Consider the following 25,100-nt stretch of genomic DNA (forward strand, 5'->3'; position numbering starts at 1 on the left):
ACCCTAGCCCTAACCCTAACACTATCCTAGGGCTGATGCTAACCCTAACCCTAACTCTAACACTATCTTAGGGCTGAGGCTAACCCTAACCCTAACACTATCCTACGGCTGATGCTAACCCTAACCTTAACCCTAACACTATCCTAGGGCTGATGCTAACCCTAACACTAACACTATCCTAGGCCTGATGCTAACCCTAACCCTAACCCTAACACTATCCTAGGGCTGATGCTAACCCTAACCCTAACACTATCCTAGGGCTGATGCTAACCCTAACCCTAACCCTAACACTATCCTAGGGCTGATGCTAACCCTAACCCTAACACTATCCTAGGGCGGATGCTAACCCTAACCCTAACCCTAACACTATCCTAGGGCTGATGCTAACCCTAACACTAACACTATCCTAGGGCTGATGCTAACCCTAACCCTAACCCTAACACTCTCCAAGGGCTGATGCTAACCCTAACCCTAACCCTAACACTATCCTAGGGCTGATGCTAACCATAACCCTAACCCTAACACTATCCTCGGGCTGATGCTAACCCTAACCCTAACACTATCCTAGGCCTGATGCTAACCCTAACCCTAACCCTAACACTATCCTAGGGCTGATGCTAACCCTAACCCTAACACTATCCTAGGCCTGATGATAACCCTAACCCTAACCCTAACACTATCCTAGTGCTGATGCTAACCCTAACCCTAACACTATCCTAGAGCTGATGCTAACCCTAACCCTAACCCTAACACTATCCTAAGTCTGATGCTAACCCTAGCCCTCAAACTATCCTAGGCCTGATGATAACCCTAACCCTAACCTTAACACTATCCTAGGGCTGATGCTAACCCTAACCCTAACCCTAACACTATCCTAGAGCTGATGCTAACCCTAACCCTAACACTATCCTAGGACTGATGATAACCCTAACCCTAAGCCTGACACTATCCTAGGGCTCATGCTAACCCTAACTCTAACACTATCCTAGGGCTGATGCTAACCCTAACCCTAACCCTAACACTATCCTAGGCCTGATGCTAACCCTATCCCTAACCCTAACACTCTCCTAGGGCTGAGGCTAACCCTCACCCTAACACTATCCTAGGGCTGATGCTAACCCTAACCCTAACCCAAACACTATCCTAGGGTTGATGCTAACCCTAACCCTAACCCTAACACTATCCTTGGGCTGATGCTAACCCTAACCCTAAAACTATCCTGGGCCTGATGCTAACCCTAACCCTAACCCTAACACTATCGTAGGGGTGATGCTAACCCTAACCCTAACACTCTCCTTGGGCTGATGCTAACCCTAACCCTAACTCTAACACTACCCTAGGGCAGATGCTAACCCTAACGCTAACCCTAACAGTATACTTGAACTGATGCTAACCCTAACCCTAACCCTAACACTATCCTAGGACTGATGATAACCCTAACCCTGACCCTAACACTATCCTAGGGTTTATGTTAACCCTAACCCTAACACTATCCTAGGGCTGATGCTAACCCTAACCCTAACCCTAACACTATCCTAGGGCGGATGCTAACCCTAACCCTAACCCTAACACTATCCTAGGGGTGATGCTAACCCTAACACTAACAATATCCTAGGGCTGATGCTAACCCTAACCCTAACCCTAACACTATCCTAGGGCTGATGCTAACCCTAACACCAACACTATCCTAGGCCTGATGCTAACCCTAACCCTAACACTATCCTAGGGCTGATGCTAACCCTAACCCTAACCCTAACACTATCCTAGGCCTGATGCTAACCCTATCCCTAACCCTAACACTCTCCTAGGGCTCAGGCTAACCCTAACCCTAACACTATCCTACGGCTGATCCTAACCCTAACACTAACCCAAACACTATCCTAGGGTTGATGCTAACCCTAACCCAAACACTATCCTAGGGCTGATGCTAAACCTAACCCTAACCCTAACACTATCCTTGGGCTGATGCTAACCCTAACCCTAACACTATCCTGGGCCTGATGCTAACCCTAACCCTAACCCTAACACTATCCTACGGCTGATGCTAACCCTAACCCTAACACTATCCTTGGGCTGATGCTAACCCTAACCCTAACCCTAACACTATCCTAGGGCAAATGCTAACCCTAACGCTAACCCTAACACTATCCTTGAACTGATGCTAACCCTAACCCTAACCCTAACACTATCCTAGTCCTGATGATAACCGTAACCCTAACCCTAACACTATCCTAGGGTTTATGTTAACCCTAACCCTAACACTATCCTAGGGCTGATGCTAACCCTAACCCTAACCCTAACACTATCCTAGTGCTGATGCTAACCCTAACACTAACACTATCCTAGGGCTGATGCTAACCCTAACCCTAACCCTTAACGTTATCCTAGGGCTGATGCTAACCCTAACCCTAACTCTAACACTATCTTAGGGCTGAGGCTAACCCTAACCCTAACACTATCCTACGGCTGATGCTAACCCTAACCCTAACACTGACACTATCCTAGGGCTGATGCTAAACCAAACCCTAACACTATCCTAGGGCTGATGCTAACCCTAACCCTAACCCTAACACTATCCTATGGCTGATGCTAAACCTAAAGCTAACCCTAACACTATCCTTGAATTGATGCTAACCCTAACCCTAACCATAACATTATCCTAGGCCTGATGATAACCCTAACCCTAACCCTAACACTATCCTAGTTTTTATGTTAACCCTAACCCTAACACTATCCTAGGGCTGATGCTAACCCTAACCCTAACACTATCCTAGGCCTGATGATAACCCTAACCCTAACCCTGACACTATCCTAGGGCTCATGCTAACCCTAACCCTAGCACTATCCTAGGGCTAATGCTAACCCTAACCCTAACCCTAACACTATCCTAGGCCTGATGCTAACCCTATCCCTAACCCTAACACTCTCCCTGGGCTGAGGCTATCCCTAACCCTAACACTATCCTAGGGCTGATGCTAACCCTAACCCTAACCCAAACACTATCCTAGGGTTGATGCTAACCCTAACCCTAACACTATCCTAGGGCTGATGCTAACCCTAACCCTAACCCTAACACTATCCTAGGGCTGATGCTAACCCTAACGCTAACCCTAACACTATCCTTGAACTAATGCTAACCCTAACCCTAACCCTAACACTATCCTAGGCCTGATCATAACCCTAACCCTAACCCTAACACTATCCTAGGGTTTATGTTAACCCTAACCCTAACAGTATCCAGGGCTGATGCTAACCCTAACCCTAACCCTGAAACTATCCTATGGCTGATGCTAACCCTAAGCCTAACACTATCCTAGGGCTGATGCGAACCCTAGCCCTAACCCTAACACTATCCTAGGGCTGATGCTAACCCTAACCCTAACTCTAACACTATCTTACGGCTGAGGCTAACCCTAACCCTAACACTATCCTACGGCTGATGCTAACCCTAACCTTAACCCTAACACTATCCTAGGGCTGATGCTAACCCTAACACTAACACTATCCTAGGCCTGATGCTAACCCTAACCCTAACCCTAACACTATCCTAGGGCTGATGCTAACCCTAACCCTAACACTATCCTAGTGCTGATGCTAACCCTAACCCTAACCCTAACACTATCCTAGGGCTGATGCTAACCCTAACCCTAACACTATCCTAGGCCTGATGATAACCCTAACCCTAACCCTAACACTATCCTTGGGCTGATGCTAACCCTAACCCTAACACTATCCTAGGGCTCATGCTAACCCTAACCCTAACCCTAACACTATCCTAGGGCTGATGCTAACCCTAACCCTAACCCTAACACTATCCTAGGGCTGATGCTAAACTTAACCCTAACCCTAACACTATCCTAGGGCTGATTCTAACCGTAACCCTAACACTATCGTAGGCCTGATGCTACCCCTAACCCTTACCCTAACACTATCCTAGGGCTGATGCTAAACCTAACCATAACCCTAACACTATCCTAGGGCTGATGCTAACCCTAACCCTAACCCTAACACTATCCTAGGGCTGATGCTAACCCTAACCCCAACACTATCCTAGGCCTGATGCTAACCCTAACCCTAACACTATCCTAGGGCTGATGCTAACCCTAACCCTAACCCTAACACTATCCTAGGCCTGATGCTAACCCTATCCCTAACCCTAACACGCTCCTAGGGCTGAGGCTAACCCTAACCCTAACACTATCCTACGGCTGATCCTAACCCTAACCCTAACCCAAACACTATCCTAGGGTTGATGCTAACCCTAACCCAAACACTATCCTAGGGCTGATGCTAACCCTAACCCTAACCCTAACACTATCCTAGGGTTTATGTTAACCCTAACCCTAACATTATCCTAGGGCTGATGCTAACCCTAACCCTAATCCTAACACTATCCTAGGGCGGATGCTAACCCTAACCCTAACCCTTAACGTTATCCTAGGGCTGATGCTAACCCTAACCCTAACTCTAACACTATCTTAGGGCTGAGGCTAACCCTAACCCTAACACTATCCTACGGCTGATGCTAACCCTAACCCTAACCCTAACACTATCCTAGGGCTGATGCTAACCCTAACCCTAACACTATCCTAGGCCTGATGCTAACTCTAACCCTAACCCTAACACTATCCTAGGGCTGATGCTAACCCTAACCCTAACACTATCCTAGGGCTGATGCTAACCCTAACCCCAACACTATCCTAGGCCTGATGCTAACCCTAACCCTAACACTATCCTAGGGCTGATGCTAACCCTAACCCTAACCCTAACACTATCCTAGGCCTGATGCTAACCCTATCCCTAACCCTAACACGCTCCTAGGGCTGAGGCTAACCCTAACCCTAACACTATCCTACGGCTGATCCTAACCCTAACCCTAACCCAAACACTATCCTAGGGTTGATGCTAACCCTAACCCAAACACTATCCTAGGGCTGATGCTAACCCTAACCCTAACCCTAACACTATCCTAGGGTTTATGTTAACCCTAACCCTAACATTATCCTAGGGCTGATGCTAACCCTAACCCTAATCCTAACACTATCCTAGGGCGGATGCTAACCCTAACCCTAACCCTTAACGTTATCCTAGGGCTGATGCTAACCCTAACCCTAACTCTAACACTATCTTAGGGCTGAGGCTAACCCTAACCCTAACACTATCCTACGGCTGATGCTAACCCTAACCCTAACCCTAACACTATCCTAGGGCTGATGCTAACCCTAACCCTAACACTATCCTAGGCCTGATGCTAACTCTAACCCTAACCCTAACACTATCCTAGGGCTGATGCTAACCCTAACCCTAACACTATCCTAGGGCTGATGCTAACCCTAACCCTAACCCTAACACTATCCTAGGGCTGATGATAACCCTAACCCTAACACTATCCTTTTCCTGATGATAACCCTAACCCTAACCCTGACACTATCCTAGGGCTGATGCTAACCCTAACCCTAACACTATCCTAGGGCTGATGCTAACCCTAACCCTAACCCTAACACTATCCTAGGGCTGATGCCTACCCTAACGCTAACCCTAACACTATCCTTGAACTGATGCTAACCCTAACCCTAACCATAACATTATCCTAGGCCTGATGATAACCCTAACCCTAACCCTAACACTATCCTAGGGTTTATGTTAACCCTAACCATAACACTATCCTAGGGCTGATGCTAACCCTAACCCTAAACCTAACACTATCCTAGGGCGGATGCTAACCCTAACCCTAACCCTAACACTATCCTAGGGCTGATTCTAACCCTAACACTAACACTATCCTAGGGCTGATGCTAACCCTAACCCTAACCCTAACACTCTCCAAGGGCTGATGCTAACCCTAACCCTAACCCTAACACTATCCTAGGGCTGATGCTAACACTAACCCTAACCCTAACACTATCCTCGGGCTGATGCTAACCCTAACCCTAACACTATCCTAGGCCTGATGCTAACCCTAACCCTAACCCTAACACTATCCTAGGGTTGATGCTAACCCTAACCCTAACACTATCCTAGGCCTGATGATAACCCTAACCCTAACCCTAACACTATCCTAGGGCTGATGCTAACCCTAACCCTAACACTATCCTAGAGCTGATGCTAACCATAACCCTAACCCTAACACTATCCTAAGTCTGATGCTAACCCTAGCCCTCACACTATCCTAGGCCTGATGATAACCCTAACCCTAACCTTAACACTATCCTAGGGCTGATGCTAACCCTAACCCTAACCCTAACACTATCCTAGAGCTGATGCTAACTCTAACCCTAACACTATCCTAGGCCTGATGATAACCCTAACCCTAACCCTGACACTATCCTAGGGCTCATGCTAACCCTAACTCTAACACTATCCTAGGGCTGATGCTAACCCTAACCCTAACCCTAACACTATCCTAGGCCTGATGCTAACCCTATCCCTAACCCTAACACTCTCCTAGGGCTGAGGCTAACCCTAACCCTAACACTATCCTAGGGCTGATGCTAACCCTAACCCTAACCCAAACACTATCCTAGGGTTGATGCTAACCCTAACCCTAACACTATCCTAGGGCTGATGCTAACCCTAACCCTAACCCTAACACTATCCTTGGGCTGATGCGAACCCTAACCCTAACACTATCCTGGGCCTGATGCTAACCCTAACCCTAACCCTAACACTATCCTAGGGCTGATGCTAACCCTAACCCTAACACTATCCTTGGGCTGATGCTAACCCTAACCCTAACCCTAACACTATCCTAGGGCAGATGCTAACCCTAACGCTAACCCTAACAGTATACTTGAACTGATGCTAACCCTAACCCTAACCCTAACACTATCCTAGGGCTGATGATAACCCTAACCCTGACCCTAACACTATCCTAGGGTTTATGTTAACCCTAACCCTAACACTATCCTAGGGCGGATGCTAACCCTAACCCTAACCCTAACACTATCCTAGGGGTGATGCTAACCCTAACAATAACAATATCCTAGGGCTGATGCTAACCCTAACCCTAACCCTAACACTATCCTAGGGCGGATGCTAAACCTAACCCTAACCCTAACACTATCCTAGGGCTCATGCTAACCCTAACACTAACACTATCCTAGGCCTGATGCTAAACCTAACCCTAACCCTAACACTATCCTAGGGGTGATGCTAACCCTAACCCTAACACTATCCTAGGGCTGATGCTAACCCTAACAATAACACTATCCTAGGCCTGATGCTAACCCTATCCCTAACCCTAAAACTCTCCTAGGGCTGAGGCTAACACTAACCCTAACACTATCCTAGGGCTGATGCTAACCCTAACCCTAACCCAAACACTATCCTAGGGTTGATGCTAACCCTAACCCTAACACTATCCTAGGGCTGATGCTAACCCTAACCCTAACCCTAACACTATCCTAGGGCTGATGCTAACCCTAACGCTAACCCTAACACTATCCTTGAACTAATGCTAACCCTAACCCTAACCCTAACACTATCCTAGGCCTGATCATAACCCTAACCCTAACCCTAACACTATCCTAGGGTTTATGTTAACCCTAACCCTAACAATATCCTAGGGCTGATGCTAACCCTAACCCTGACCCTACACTATCCTATGGCTGATGCTAACCCTAACCCTAACACTATCCTAGGGCTGTTGCGAACCCTAACCCTAACCCTAACACTATCCTAGGCCTGATCATAACCCTAACCCTAACCCTAACACTATCCTAGGGTTTATGTTAACCCTAACCCTAACAATATCCTAGGGCTGATGCTAACCCTAACCCTGACCCTACACTATCCTATGGCTGATGCTAACCCTAACCCTAACACTATCCTAGGGCTGTTGCGAACCCTAGCCCTAACCCTAACACTATCCTAGGGCTGATGCTAACCCTAACCCTAACCCTAACAATATCCTAGGGCTGATGCTAACCCTAACCCTAACACTATCCTAGGCCTGATGATAACCCTAACCCTAACCCTAACACTATCCTTGGGCTGATGCTAACCCTAACCCTAACACTATCCTAGGGCTGATGCTAACCCTAACCCTAACCCTAACACTATCCTAGGGCTGATGCTAACCCTAACCCTAACCCTAACACTATCCTAGGGCTGATGCTAACCCTAACCCTAACACTATCCTAGGGCTGATGCTAACCCTAACCCTAACCCTAACACTATCCTAGGGCTGATGCTAACCCTAACGCTAACCCTAACACTATCCTTGAACTGATGCTAACCCTAACCCTAACCATAACACTATCCTAGGCCTGATGATAACCCTAACCGTAACCCTAACACTATCCTAGGGTTTATGTTAACCCTAACCCTAACACTATCCTAGGGCTGATGTTAACCCTAACCCTAAACCTAACACTATCCTAGGACGCATGCTAACCCTAACCCTAACCCTAACACTATCCTAGGGGTGATGCTAACCCTAACACTAACACTATCCTAGGGCTGATGCTAACCCTAACCCTAACCCTAACACTCTCCAAGGGCTGATGCTAACCCTAACCCTAACCCTAACACTATCCTAGGGCTGATGCTAACCCTAACCCTAACCCTAACACTATCCTCGGGCTGATGCTAACCCTAACCCTAACACTATCCTAGGCCTGATGCTAACCCTAACCCTAACCCTAACACTATCCTAGGGCTGATGCTAACACTAACCCTAACACTATCCTAGGCCTGATGATAACCCTAACCCTAACCCTAACACTATCCTAGGGCTGATGCTAACCCTAACCCTAACACTATCCTAGTGCTGATGATAACCCTAACCCTAACCCTAACACTATCCTAAGTCTGATGCTAACCCTAGCCCTCACACTATCCTAGGCCTGATGATAACGCTAACCCTAACCTTAACACTACCTAGGGCTGATGGTAACCCTAACACTAACCCTAACACTATCCTAGAGCTGATGCTAACCCTACCCCTAACATTATCCTAGGCCTGATGATAACCCTAACCCTAACCCTGACACTATCCTAGGGCTCATGATAACCCTAACTCTAACACTATCCTAAGGCTGATGCTAACCCTAACACTAACCCTAACACTATCCTAGGCCTTATGCTAACCCTATCCCTAACCCTAACACTCTCCTAGGGCTGAGGCTAACCCTAACCCTAACACTATCCTAGGGGTGATGCTAACCCTAACCCTAACCCAAACACTATCCTAGGGTTGATGCTAACCCTAACCCTAACACTATCCTAGGGCTGATGCTAACCCTAACCCTAACACTATCCTTGGGCTGATGCTAACCCTAACCCTAACCCTAACACTATCCTAGGGCAGATGCTAACCCTAACGCTAACAATAACAGTATACTTGAACTGATGCTAACCCTAACCCTAACACTAACACTATCCTAGGCCTGATGATAACCCTAACCCTGACCCTAACACTATCCTAGGGTTTATGTTAACCCTAACCCTAACACTATCCTAGGGCTGATGCTAACCCTAACCCTAACCCTAACACTATCCTAGGGCGGATGCTAACCCTAACCCTAACCCTAACACTATCCTAGGGGTGATGCTAACCCTAACACTAACAATATCCTAGGGCTGATGCTAACCCTAACCCTAACCCTAACCCTATCCTAGGGCTGATGCTAACCCTAACCCCAACACTATCCTAGGCCTGATGCTAACCCTAAACCTAACACTGTCCTAGGGCTGATGCTAACCCTAACCCTAACCCTAACACTATCCTAGGCCTGATGCTAACCCTATCCCTAACCCTAACACTCTCCTAGGGCTGAGGCTAACCCTAACCCTAACACTATCCTACGGCTGATCCTAACCCTAACCCTAACCCAAACACTATCCTAGGGTTGATGCTAACCCTAACCCAAACACTATCCTAGGGCTGATGCTAACCCTAACCCTAACCCTAACACTATCCTTGGGCTGATGCTAACCCTAACCCTAACACTATCCTGGGCCTGATGCTAACCCTAACCCTAACCCTAACACTATCCTAGGGCTGATGCTAACCCTAACCCTAACACTATCCTTGGGCTGATGCTAACCCTAACCCTAACCCTAACACTATCCTAGGGCAAATGCTAACCCTAACGCTAACCCTAACACTATCCTTGAACTGATGCTAACCCTAACCCTAACCCTAACACTATACTAGTCCTGATGATAACCCTAACCCTAACCCTAACACTATCCTAGGGTTTATGTTAACACTAACCCTAACACTATCCTAGGGCTGATGCTAACCCTAACCCTAACCCTAACACTATCCTAGGGCGGATGCTAACCCTAACCCTAACCCTAACACTATCCTAGGGCTGATGCTAACCCTAACACTAACACTATCCTAGGGCTGATGCTAACCCTAACCATAACCCTTAACGTTATCCTAGGGCTGATGCTAACCCTAACCCTAACTCTAACACTATCTTAGGGCTGAGGCTAACCCTAACCCTAACACTATCCTACGGCTGATGCTAACCCTAACCCTAACCCTAACACTATCCTAGGGCTGATGCTAACCCTAACCCTAACACTATCCTAGGCCTGATGCTAACCCTAACACTAACCCTAACACTATCCTAGGGCTGATGCTAACCCTAACCCTAACACTATCCTAGGGCTGATGCTAACCCTAACCCTAACTCTAACACTATCCTAGGGCTGATGCTAACCCTAAAACACTATTCTAGGCCTGATGATAACCCTAACCCTAACCCTGACACTATCCTAGGGCTGATGCTAACCCTAACCCTAACACTATCCTAGGGCTGATGCTAACCCTAACCCTAAACCTAACATTATCCTAGGGCGGATGCTAACCCTAACCCTAACCCTAACACTATCCTAGGGCTGATGCTAACCCTAACGCTAACCCTAACACTATCCTTGAACTGATGCTAATCCTAACCCTAACCCTAACACTATCCTAGGCCTGATCATAACCCTAACCCTAACCCTAACACTATCCTAGGGTTTATGTTAACCCTAACCCTAACAGTATCCTAGGGCTGATGCTAACCCTAACCCTAACCCTAACACTATCCTATGGCTGATGCTAACCCTAACCCTAACACTATTTTAGGGTTGATGCAAACCCTAGCCCTAACCCTAACACTATCCTAGGGCTGATGCTAACCCTAACCCTAACTCTAACACTATCTTAGGGCTGAGGCTAACCCTAACCCTAACACTATCCTACGGCTGATGCTAACCCTAACCTTAACCCTAACACTATCCTAGGGCTGATGCTAACCCTAACACTAACACTATCCTAGGCCTGATGCTAACCCTAACCCTAACCCTAACACTATCCTAGGGCTGATGCTAACCCTAACCCTAACACTATCCTAGGGCTGATGCTAACCCTAACCCTAACCCTAACACTATCCTAGGGCTGATGCTAACCCTAACCCTAACACTATCCTAGGGCGGATGCTAACCCTAACCCTAACCCTAACACTATCCTAGGGCTGATGCTAACCCTAACACTAACACTATCCTAGGGCTGATGCTAACCCTAACCCTAACCCTAACACTCTCCAAGGGCTGATGCTAACCCTAACCCTAACCCTAACACTATCCTAGGGCTGATGCTAACCCTAACCCTAACCCTAACACTATCCTCGGGCTGATGCTAACCCTAACCCTAACACTATCCTAGGCCTGATGCTAACCCTAACCCTAACCCTAACACTATCCTAGGGCTGATGCTAACCCTAACCCTAACACTATCCTAGGCCTGATGATAACCCTAACCCTAACCCTAACACTATCCTAGTGCTGATGCTAACCCTAACCCTAACACTATCCTAGAGCTGATGCTAACCCTAACCCTAACCCTAACACTATCCTAAGTCTGATGCTAACCCTAGCCCTCAAACTATCCTAGGCCTGATGATAACCCTAACCCTAACCTTAACACTATCCTAGGGCTGATGCTAACCCTAACCCTAACCCTAACACTATCCTAGAGCTGATGCTAACCCTAACCCTAACACTATCCTAGGACTGATGATAACCCTAACCCTAAGCCTGACACTATCCTAGGGCTCATGCTAACCCTAACTCTAACACTATCCTAGGGCTGATGCTAACCCTAACCCTAACCCTAACACTATCCTAGGCCTGATGCTAACCCTATCCCTAACCCTAACACTCTCCTAGGGCTGAGGCTAACCCTCACCCTAACACTATCCTAGGGCTGATGCTAACCCTAACCCTAACCCAAACACTATCCTAGGGTTGATGCTAACCCTAACCCTAACCCTAACACTATCCTTGGGCTGATGCTAACCCTAACCCTAACACTATCCTGGGCCTGATGCTAACCCTAACCCTAACCCTAACACTATCCTAGGGGTGATGCTAACCCTAACCCTAACACTCTCCTTGGGCTGATGCTAACCCTAACCCTAACTCTAACACTATCCTAGGGCAGATGCTAACCCTAACGCTAACCCTAACAGTATACTTGAACTGATGCTAACCCTAACCCTAACCCTAACACTATCCTAGGACTGATGATAACCCTAACCCTGACCCTAACACTATCCTAGGGTTTATGTTAACCCTAACCCTAACACTATCCTAGGGCTGATGCTAACCCTAACCCTAACCCTAACACTATCCTAGGGCGGATGCTAACCCTAACCCTAACCCTAACACTATCCTAGGGGTGATGCTAACCCTAACACTAACAATATCCTAGGGCTGATGCTAACCCTAACCCTAACCCTAACACTATCCTAGGGCTGATGCTAACCCTAACACCAACACTATCCTAGGCCTGATGCTAACCCTAACCCTAACACTATCCTAGGGCTGATGCTAACCCTAACCCTAACCCTAACACTATCCTAGGCCTGATGCTAACCCTATCCCTAACCCTAACACTCTCCTAGGGCTCAGGCTAACCCTAACCCTAACACTATCCCACGGCTGATCCTAACCCTAACACTAACCCAAACACTATCCTAGGGTTGATGCTAACCCTAACCCAAACACTATCCTAGGGCTGATGCTAAACCTAACCCTAACCCTAACACTATCCTTGGGCTGATGCTAACCCTAACCCTAACACTATCCTGGGCCTGATGCTAACCCTAACCCTAACCCTAACACTATCCTAGGGCTGATGCTAACCCTAACCCTAACACTATCCTTGGGCTGATGCTAACCCTAACCCTAACCCTAACACTATCCTAGGGCAAATGCTAACCCTAACGCTAACCCTAACACTATCCTTGAACTGATGCTAACCCTAACCCTAACCCTAACACTATCCTAGTCCTGATGATAACCGTAACCCTAACCCTAACACTATCCTAGGGTTTATGTTAACCCTAACCCTAACACTATCCTAGGGCTGATGCTAACCCTAACCCTAACCCTAACACTATCCTAGTGCTGATGCTAACCCTAACACTAACACTATCCTAGGGCTGATGCTAACCCTAACCCTAACCCTTAACGTTATCCTAGGGCTGATGCTAACCCTAACCCTAACTCTAACACTATCTTAGGGCTGAGGCTAACCCTAACCCTAACACTATCCTACGGCTGATGCTAACCCTAACCCTAACACTGACACTATCCTAGGGCTGATGCTAAACCAAACCCTAACACTATCCTAGGGCTGATGCTAACCCTAACCCTAACCCTAACACTATCCTATGGCTGATGCTAAACCTAAAGCTAACCCTAACACTATCCTTGAATTGATGCTAACCCTAACCCTAACCATAACATTATCCTAGGCCTGATGATAACCCTAACCCTAACCCTAACACTATCCTAGTTTTTATGTTAACCCTAACCCTAACACTATCCTAGGGCTGATGCTAACCCTAACCCTAACACTATCCTAGGCCTGATGATAACCCTAACCCTAACCCTGACACTATCCTAGGGCTCATGCTAACCCTAACCCTAACACTATCCTAGGGCTAATGCTAACCCTAACCCTAACCCTAACACTATCCTAGGCCTGATGCTAACCCTATCCCTAACCCTAACACTCTCCCTGGGCTGAGGCTATCCCTAACCCTAACACTATCCTAGGGCTGATGCTAACCCTAACCCTAACCCAAACACTATCCTAGGGTTGATGCTAACCCTAACCCTAACACTATCCTAGGGCTGATGCTAACCCTAACCCTAACCCTAACACTATCCTAGGGCTGATGCTAACCCTAACGCTAACCCTAACACTATCCTTGAACTAATGCTAACCCTAACCCTAACCCTAACACTATCCTAGGCCTGATCATAACCCTAACCCTAACCCTAACACTATCCTAGGGTTTATGTTAACCCTAACCCTAACAGTATCCAGGGCTGATGCTAACCCTAACCCTAACCCTGACACTATCCTATGGCTGATGCTAACCCTAAGCCTAACACTATCCTAGGGCTGATGCGAACCCTAGCCCTAACCCTAACACTATCCTAGGGCTGATGCTAACCCTAACCCTAACTCTAACACTATCTTACGGCTGAGGCTAACCCTAACCCTAACACTATCCTACGGCTGATGCTAACCCTAACCTTAACCCTAACACTATCCTAGGGCTGATGCTAACCCTAACACTAACACTATCCTAGGCCTGATGCTAACCCTAACCCTAACCCTAACACTATCCTAGGGCTGATGCTAACCCTAACCCTAACACTATCCTAGGGCTGATGCTAACCCTAACCCTAACCCTAACACTATCCTAGGGCTGATGCTAACCCTAACCCTAACACTATCCTAGGCCTGATGATAACCCTAACCCTAACCCTAACACTATCCTTGGGCTGATGCTAACCCTAACCCTAACACTATCCTAGGGCTCATGCTAACCCTAACCCTAACCCTAACACTATCCTAGGGCTGATGCTAACCCTAACCCTAACCCTAACACTATCCTAGGGCTGATGCTAAACTTAACCCTAACCCTAACACTATCCTAGGGCTGATTCTAACCGTAACCCTAACACTATCGTAGGCCTGATGCTACCCCTAACCCTTACCCTAACACTATCCTAGGGCTGATGCTAAACCTAACCATAACCCTAACACTATCCTAGGGCTGATGCTAACCCTAACCCTAACCCTAACACTATCCTAGGGCTGATGCTAACCCTAACCCCAACACTATCCTAGGCCTGATGCTAACCCTAACCCTAACACTATCCTAGGGCTGATGCTAACCCTAACCCTAACCCTAACACTATCCTAGGCCTGATGCTAACCCTATCCCTAACCCTAACACGCTCCTAGGGCTGAGGCTAACCCTAACCCTAACACTATCCTACGGCTGATCCTAACCCTAACCCTAACCCAAACACTATCCTAGGGTTGATGCTAACCCTAACCCAAACACTATCCTAGGGCTGATGCTAACCCTAACCCTAACCCTAACACTATCCTAGGGTTTATGTTAACCCTAACCCTAACATTATCCTAGGGCTGATGCTAACCCTAACCCTAATCCTAACACTATCCTAGGGCGGATGCTAACCCTAACCCTAACCCTTAACGTTATCCTAGGGCTGATGCTAACCCTAACCCTAACTCTAACACTATCTTAGGGCTGAGGCTAACCCTAACCCTAACACTATCCTACGGCTGATGCTAACCCTAACCCTAACCCTAACACTATCCTAGGGCTGATGCTAACCCTAACCCTAACACTATCCTAGGCCTGATGCTAACTCTAACCCTAACCCTAACACTATCCTAGGGCTGATGCTAACCCTAACCCTAACACTATCCTAGGGCTGATGCTAACCCTAACCCTAACCCTAACACTATCCTAGGGCTGATGATAACCCTAACCCTAACACTATCCTTTTCCTGATGATAACCCTAACCCTAACCCTGACACTATCCTAGGGCTGATGCTAACCCTAACCCTAACACTATCCTAGGGCTGATGCTAACCCTAAACCTAACCCTAACACTATCCTAGGGCTGATGCCTACCCTAACGCTAACCCTAACACTATCCTTGAACTGATGCTAACCCTAACCCTAACCATAACATTATCCTAGGCCTGATGATAACCCTAACCCTAACCCTAACACTATCCTAGGGTTTATGTTAACCCTAACCATAACACTATCCTAGGGCTGATGCTAACCCTAACCCTAACACTATCCTAGGGCTGATGCTAACCCTAACCCTAACCCTAACACTATCCTAGGGCTGATGCTAACCCTAACCCTAACACTATCCTAGGGCGGATGCTAACCCTAACCCTAACCCTAACACTATCCTAGGGCTGATGCTAACCCTAACACTAACACTATCCTAGGGCTGATGCTAACCCTAACCCTAACCCTAACACTCTCCAAGGGCTGATGCTAACCCTAACCCTAACCCTAACACTATCCTAGGGCTGATGCTAACCCTAACCCTAACCCTAACACTATCCTCGGGCTGATGCTAACCCTAACCCTAACACTATCCTAGGCCTGATGCTAACCCTAACCCTAACCCTAACACTATCCTAGGGCTGATGCTAACCCTAACCCTAACACTATCCTAGGCCTGATGATAACCCTAACCCTAACCCTAACACTATCCTAGTGCTGATGCTAACCCTAACCCTAACACTATCCTAGAGCTGATGCTAACCCTAACCCTAACCCTAACACTATCCTAAGTCTGATGCTAACCCTAGCCCTCAAACTATCCTAGGCCTGATGATAACCCTAACCCTAACCTTAACACTATCCTAGGGCTGATGCTAACCCTAACCCTAACCCTAACACTATCCTAGAGCTGATGCTAACCCTAACCCTAACACTATCCTAGGACTGATGATAACCCTAACCCTAAGCCTGACACTATCCTAGGGCTCATGCTAACCCTAACTCTAACACTATCCTAGGGCTGATGCTAACCCTAACCCTAACCCTAACACTATCCTAGGCCTGATGCTAACCCTATCCCTAACCCTAACACTCTCCTAGGGCTGAGGCTAACCCTCACCCTAACACTATCCTAGGGCTGATGCTAACCCTAACCCTAACCCAAACACTATCCTACGGTTGATGCTAACCCTAACCCTAACCCTAACACTATCCTTGGGCTGATGCTAACCCTAACCCTAACACTATCCTGGGCCTGATGCTAACCCTAACCCTAACCCTAACACTATCCTAGGGGTGATGCTAACCCTAACCCTAACACTCTCCTTGGGCTGATGCTAACCCTAACCCTAACTCTAACACTATCCTAGGGCAGATGCTAACCCTAACGCTAACCCTAACAGTATACTTGAACTGATGCTAACCCTAACCCTAACCCTAACACTATCCTAGGACTGATGATAACCCTAACCCTGACCCTAACACTATCCTAGGGTTTATGTTAACCCTAACCCTAACACTATCCTAGGGCTGATGCTAACCCTAACCCTAACCCTAACACTATCCTAGGGCGGATGCTAACCCTAACCCTAACCCTAACACTATCCTAGGGGTGATGCTAACCCTAACACTAACAATATCCTAGGGCTGATGCTAACCCTAACCCTAACCCTAACACTATCCTAGGGCTGATGCTAACCCTAACACCAACACTATCCTAGGCCTGATGCTAACCCTAACCCTAACACTATCCTAGGGCTGATGCTAACCCTAACCCTAACCCTAACACTATCCTAGGCCTGATGCTAACCCTATCCCTAACCCTAACACTCTCCTAGGGCTCAGGCTAACCCTAACCCTAACACTATCCTACGGCTGATCCTAACCCTAACACTAACCCAAACACTATCCTAGGGTTGATGCTAACCCTAACCCAAACACTATCCTAGGGCTGATGCTAAACCTAACCCTAACCCTAACACTATCCTTGGGCTGATGCTAACCCTAACCCTAACACTATCCTGGGCCTGATGCTAACCCTAACCCTAACCCTAACACTATCCTAGGGCTGATGCTAACCCTAACCCTAACACTATCCTTGGGCTGATGCTAACCCTAACCCTAACCCTAACACTATCCTAGGGCAAATGCTAACCCTAACGCTAACCCTAACACTATCCTTGAACTGATGCTAACCCTAACCCTAACCCTAACACTATCCTAGTCCTGATGATAACCGTAACCCTAACCCTAACACTGTCCTAGGGTTTATGTTAACCCTAACCCTAACACTATCCTAGGGCTGATGCTAACCCTAACCCTAACCCTAACACTATCCTAGTGCTGATGCTAACCCTAACACTAACACTATCCTAGGGCTGATGCTAACCCTAACCCTAACCCTTAACGTTATCCTAGGGCTGATGCTAACCCTAACCCTAACTCTAACACTATCTTAGGGCTGAGGCTAACCCTAACCCTAACACTATCCTACGGCTGATGCTAACCCTAACCCTAACACTGACACTATCCTAGGGCTGATGCTAAACCAAACCCTAACACTATCCTAGGGCTGATGCTAACCCTAACCCTAACCCTAACACTATCCTATGGCTGATGCTAAACCTAAAGCTAACCCTAACACTATCCTTGAATTGATGCTAACCCTAACCCTAACCATAACATTATCCTAGGCCTGATGATAACCCTAACCCTAACCCTAACACTATCCTAGTTTTTATGTTAACCCTAACCCTAACACTATCCTAGGGCTGATGCTAACCCTAACCCTAACACTATCCTAGGCCTGATGATAACCCTAACCCTAACCCTGACACTATCCTAGGGCTCATGCTAACCCTAACCCTAACACTATCCTAGGGCTAATGCTAACCCTAACCCTAACCCTAACACTATCCTAGGCCTGATGCTAACCCTATCCCTAACCCTAACACTCTCCCTGGGCTGAGGCTATCCCTAACCCTAACACTATCCTAGGGCTGATGCTAACCCTAACCCTAACCCAAACACTATCCTAGGGTTGATGCTAACCCTAACCCTAACACTATCCTAGGGCTGATGCTAACCCTAACCCTAACCCTAACACTATCCTAGGGCTGATGCTAACCCTAACGCTAACCCTAACACTATCCTTGAACTAATGCTAACCCTAACCCTAACCCTAACACTATCCTAGGCCTGATCATAACCCTAACCCTAACCCTAACACTATCCTAGGGTTTATGTTAACCCTAACCCTAACAGTATCCAGGGCTGATGCTAACCCTAACCCTAACCCTGACACTATCCTATGGCTGATGCTAACCCTAAGCCTAACACTATCCTAGGGCTGATGCGAACCCTAGCCCTAACCCTAACACTATCCTAGGGCTGATGCTAACCCTAACCCTAACTCTAACACTATCTTACGGCTGAGGCTAACCCTAACCCTAACACTATCCTACGGCTGATGCTAACCCTAACCTTAACCCTAACACTATCCTAGGGCTGATGCTAACCCTAACACTAACACTATCCTAGGCCTGATGCTAACCCTAACCCTAACCCTAACACTATCCTAGGGCTGATGCTAACCCTAACCCTAACACTATCCTAGGGCTGATGCTAACCCTAACCCTAACCCTAACACTATCCTAGGGCTGATGCTAACCCTAACCCTAACACTATCCTAGGCCTGATGATAACCCTAACCCTAACCCTAACACTATCCTTGGGCTGATGCTAACCCTAACCCTAACACTATCCTAGGGCTCATGCTAACCCTAACCCTAACCCTAACACTATCCTAGGGCTGATGCTAACCCTAACCCTAACCCTAACACTATCCTAGGGCTGATGCTAAACTTAACCCTAACCCTAACACTATCCTAGGGCTGATTCTAACCGTAACCCTAACACTATCGTAGGCCTGATGCTACCCCTAACCCTTACCCTAACACTATCCTAGGGCTGATGCTAAACCTAACCATAACCCTAACACTATCCTAGGGCTGATGCTAACCCTAACCCTAACCCTAACACTATCCTAGGGCTGATGCTAACCCTAACCCCAACACTATCCTAGGCCTGATGCTAACCCTAACCCTAACACTATCCTAGGGCTGATGCTAACCCTAACCCTAACCCTAACACTATCCTAGGCCTGATGCTAACCCTATCCCTAACCCTAACACGCTCCTAGGGCTGAGGCTAACCCTAACCCTAACACTATCCTACGGCTGATCCTAACCCTAACCCTAACCCAAACACTATCCTAGGGTTGATGCTAACCCTAACCCAAACACTATCCTAGGGCTGATGCTAACCCTAACCCTAACCCTAACACTATCCTAGGGTTTATGTTAACCCTAACCCTAACATTATCCTAGGGCTGATGCTAACCCTAACCCTAATCCTAACACTATCCTAGGGCGGATGCTAACCCTAACCCTAACCCTTAACGTTATCCTAGGGCTGATGCTAACCCTAACCCTAACTCTAACACTATCTTAGGGCTGAGGCTAACCCTAACCCTAACACTATCCTACGGCTGATGCTAACCCTAACCCTAACCCTAACACAATCCTAGGGCTGATGCTAACCCTAACCCTAACACTATCCTAGGCCTGATGCTAACTCTAACCCTAACCCTAACACTATCCTAGGGCTGATGCTAACCCTAACCCTAACACTATCCTAGGGCTGATGCTAACCCTAACCCTAACCCTAACACTATCCTAGGGCTGATGATAACCCTAACCCTAACACTATCCTTTTCCTGATGATAACCCTAACCCTAACCCTGACACTATCCTAGGGCTGATGCTAACCCTAACCCTAACACTATCCTAGGGCTGATGCTAACCCTAACCCTAACCCTAACACTATCCTAGGGCTGATGCCTACCCTAACGCTAACCCTAACACTATCCTTGAACTGATGCTAACCCTAACCCTAACCATAACATTATCCTAGGCCTGATGATAACCCTAACCCTAACCCTAACACTATCCTAGGGTTTATGTTAACCCTAACCATAACACTATCCTAGGGCTGATGCTAACCCTAACCCTAAACCTAACACTATCCTAGGGCGGATGCTAACCCTAACCCTAACCCTAACACTATCCTAGGGCTGATTCTAACCCTAACACTAACACTATCCTAGGGCTGATGCTAACCCTAACCCTAACCCTAACACTCTCCAAGGGCTGATGCTAACCCTAACCCTAACCCTAACACTATCCTAGGGCTGATGCTAACACTAACCCTAACCCTAACACTATCCTCGGGCTGATGCTAACCCTAACCCTAACACTATCCTAGGCCTGATGCTAACCCTAACCCTAACCCTAACACTATCCTAGGGTTGATGCTAACCCTAACCCTAACACTATCCTAGGCCTGATGATAACCCTAACCCTAACCCTAACACTATCCTAGGGCTGATGCTAACCCTAACCCTAACACTATCCTAGAGCTGATGCTAACCATAACCCTAACCCTAACACTATCCTAAGTCTGATGCTAACCCTAGCCCTCACACTATCCTAGGCCTGATGATAACCCTAACCCTAACCTTAACACTATCCTAGGGCTGATGCTAACCCTAACCCTAACCCTAACACTATCCTAGAGCTGATGCTAACTCTAACCCTAACACTATCCTAGGCCTGATGATAACCCTAACCCTAACCCTGACACTATCCTAGGGCTCATGCTAACCCTAACTCTAACACTATCCTAGGGCTGATGCTAACCCTAACCCTAACCCTAACACTATCCTAGGCCTGATGCTAACCCTATCCCTAACCCTAACACTCTCCTAGGGCTGAGGCTAACCCTAACCCTAACACTATCCTAGGGCTGATGCTAACCCTAACCCTAACCCAAACACTATCCTAGGGTTGATGCTAACCCTAACCCTAACACTATCCTAGGGCTGATGCTAACCCTAACCCTAACCCTAACACTATCCTTGGGCTGATGCGAACCCTAACCCTAACACTATCCTGGGCCTGATGCTAACCCTAACCCTAACCCTAACACTATCCTAGGGCTGATGCTAACCCTAACCCTAACACTATCCTTGGGCTGATGCTAACCCTAACCCTAACCCTAACACTATCCTAGGGCAGATGCTAACCCTAACGCTAACCCTAACAGTATACTTGAACTGATGCTAACCCTAACCCTAACCCTAACACTATCCTAGGGCTGATGATAACCCTAACCCTGACCCTAACACTATCCTAGGGTTTATGTTAACCCTAACCCTAACACTATCCTAGGGCGGATGCTAACCCTAACCCTAACCCTAACACTATCCTAGGGGTGATGCTAACCCTAACAATAACAATATCCTAGGGCTGATGCTAACCCTAACCCTAACCCTAACACTATCCTAGGGCTGATGCTAACCCTAACAATAACACTATCCTAGGCCTGATGCTAACCCTATCCCTAACCCTAAAACTCTCCTAGGGCTGAGGCTAACACTAACCCTAACACTATCCTAGGGCTGATGCTAACCCTAACCCTAACCCAAACACTATCCTAGGGTTGATGCTAACCCTAACCCTAACACTATCCTAGGGCTGATGCTAACCCTAACCCTAACCCTAACACTATCCTAGGGCTGATGCTAACCCTAACGCTAACCCTAACACTATCCTTGAACTAATGCTAACCCTAACCCTAACCCTAACACTATCCTAGGCCTGATCATAACCCTAACCCTAACCCTAACACTATCCTAGGGTTTAAGTTAACCCTAACCCTAACAATATCCTAGGGCTGATGCTAACCCTAACCCTGACCCTACACTATCCTATGGCTGATGCTAACCCTAACCCTAACACTATCCTAGGGCTGTTGCGAACCCTAGCCCTAACCCTAACACTATCCTAGGGCTGATGCTAACCCTAACCCTAACTCTAACACTATCTTAGGGCTGAGGCTAACCCTAACCCTAACACTATCCTACGGCTGATGCTAACTCTAACCTTAACCCTAACACTATCCTAGGGCTGATGCTAACCCTAACACTAACACTATCCTAGGCCTGATGCTAACCCTAACCCTAACCCTAACACTATCCTAGGGCTGATGCTAACCCTAACCCTAACACTATCCTAGGGCTGATGCTCATCCTAACCCTAACCCTAACACTATCCTAGGGCTGATGCTTACCCTAACCCCAACACTATCCTAGGCCTGATGATAACCCTAACCCTAACCCTAACACTATCCTTGGGCTGATGCTAACCCTAACCCTACCACTATCCTAGGGCTGATGCTAACCCTAACCCTAACCCTAACACTATCCTAGGGCTGATGCTAACCCTAACCCAAACCCTAACACTATCCTAGGGCTGATGCTAAACTTAACCCTAACCCTAACACTATCCTAGGGCTGATTCTAACCGTAACCCTAACACTATCCTAGGCCTGATGCTACCCCTAACCCTTACCCTAACACTATACTAGGGCTGATGCTAAATCTAACCATAACCCTAACACTATCCTAGGGCTGATGCTAACTCTAACCCTAACCCTAACACTATCCTAGGGCTGATGCTAACCCTAACCCTAACACTATCCTAGGCCTGATGCTAACCCTAACCCTAACCCTAACACTATCCTAGGGCTGATGCTAACCGTAACCCTAACCCTAACACTATCCTAGGGCTGATGCTAACCCTAACCCTAACACTATCCTAGGCCTAATGATAACCCTAACCCTAACACTGACACTATCCTAGGGCTGATGCTAACCCTAACCCTAACACTATCCTAGGGCTGATGCTAACCCTAACCCTAACCCTAACACTATCCTAGGGCTGATGCTAACCCTAACGCTAACCCTGACACTATCCTTGAACTGATGCTAACCCTAACCCTAACCATAACACTATCCTAGGCCTGATGATAACCCTAACCCTAACCCTAACACTATCCTAGGGTTTATGTTAACCCTAAACCTAACAATATCCTAGGGCTGATGCTAACCCTAACCTTAAACCTAACACTATCCTAGGGCTGATGCTAACCCTAACCCTAACCCTTAACGTTATCCTAGGGCTGATGCTAACCCTAACCCTAACTCTAACACTATCTTAGGGCTGAGGCTAACCCTAACCCTAACACTATCCTACGGCTGATGCTAACCCTAACCCTAACACTGACACTATCCTAGGGCTGATGCTAAACCAAACCCTAACACTATCCTAGGGCTGATGCTAACCCTAACCCTAACCCTAACACTATCCTATGGCTGATGCTAAACCTAAAGCTAACCCTAACACTATCCTTGAATTGATGCTAACCCTAACCCTAACCATAACATTATCCTAGGCCTGATGATAACCCTAACCCTAACCCTAACACTATCCTAGTTTTTATGTTAACCCTAACCCTAACACTATCCTAGGGCTGATGCTAACCCTAACCCTAACACTATCCTAGGCCTGATGATAACCCTAACCCTAACCCTGACACTATCCTAGGGCTCATGCTAACCCTAACCCTAACACTATCCTAGGGCTAATGCTAACCCTAACCCTAACCCTAACACTATCCTAGGCCTGATGCTAACCCTATCCCTAACCCTAACACTCTCCCTGGGCTGAGGCTATCCCTAACCCTAACACTATCCTAGGGCTGATGCTAACCCTAACCCTAACCCAAACACTATCCTAGGGTTGATGCTAACCCTAACCCTAACACTATCCTAGGGCTGATGCTAACCCTAACCCTAACCCTAACACTATCCTAGGGCTGATGCTAACCCTAACGCTAACCCTAACACTATCCTTGAACTAATGCTAACCCTAACCCTAACCCTAACACTATCCTAGGCCTGATCATAACCCTAACCCTAACCCTAACACTATCCTAGGGTTTATGTTAACCCTAACCCTAACAGTATCCAGGGCTGATGCTAACCCTAACCCTAACCCTGACACTATCCTATGGCTGATGCTAACCCTAAGCCTAACACTATCCTAGGGCTGATGCGAACCCTAGCCCTAACCCTAACACTATCCTAGGGCTGATGCTAACCCTAACCCTAACTCTAACACTATCTTACGGCTGAGGCTAACCCTAACCCTAACACTATCCTACGGCTGATGCTAACCCTAACCTTAACCCTAACACTATCCTAGGGCTGATGCTAACCCTAACACTAACACTATCCTAGGCCTGATGCTAACCCTAACCCTAACCCTAACACT

Source organism: Lemur catta, unplaced genomic scaffold (genome assembly GCF_020740605.2).
Source record: "Lemur catta isolate mLemCat1 unplaced genomic scaffold, mLemCat1.pri scaffold_41_ctg1, whole genome shotgun sequence".
NCBI lineage: Eukaryota > Metazoa > Chordata > Mammalia > Primates > Lemuridae > Lemur > Lemur catta.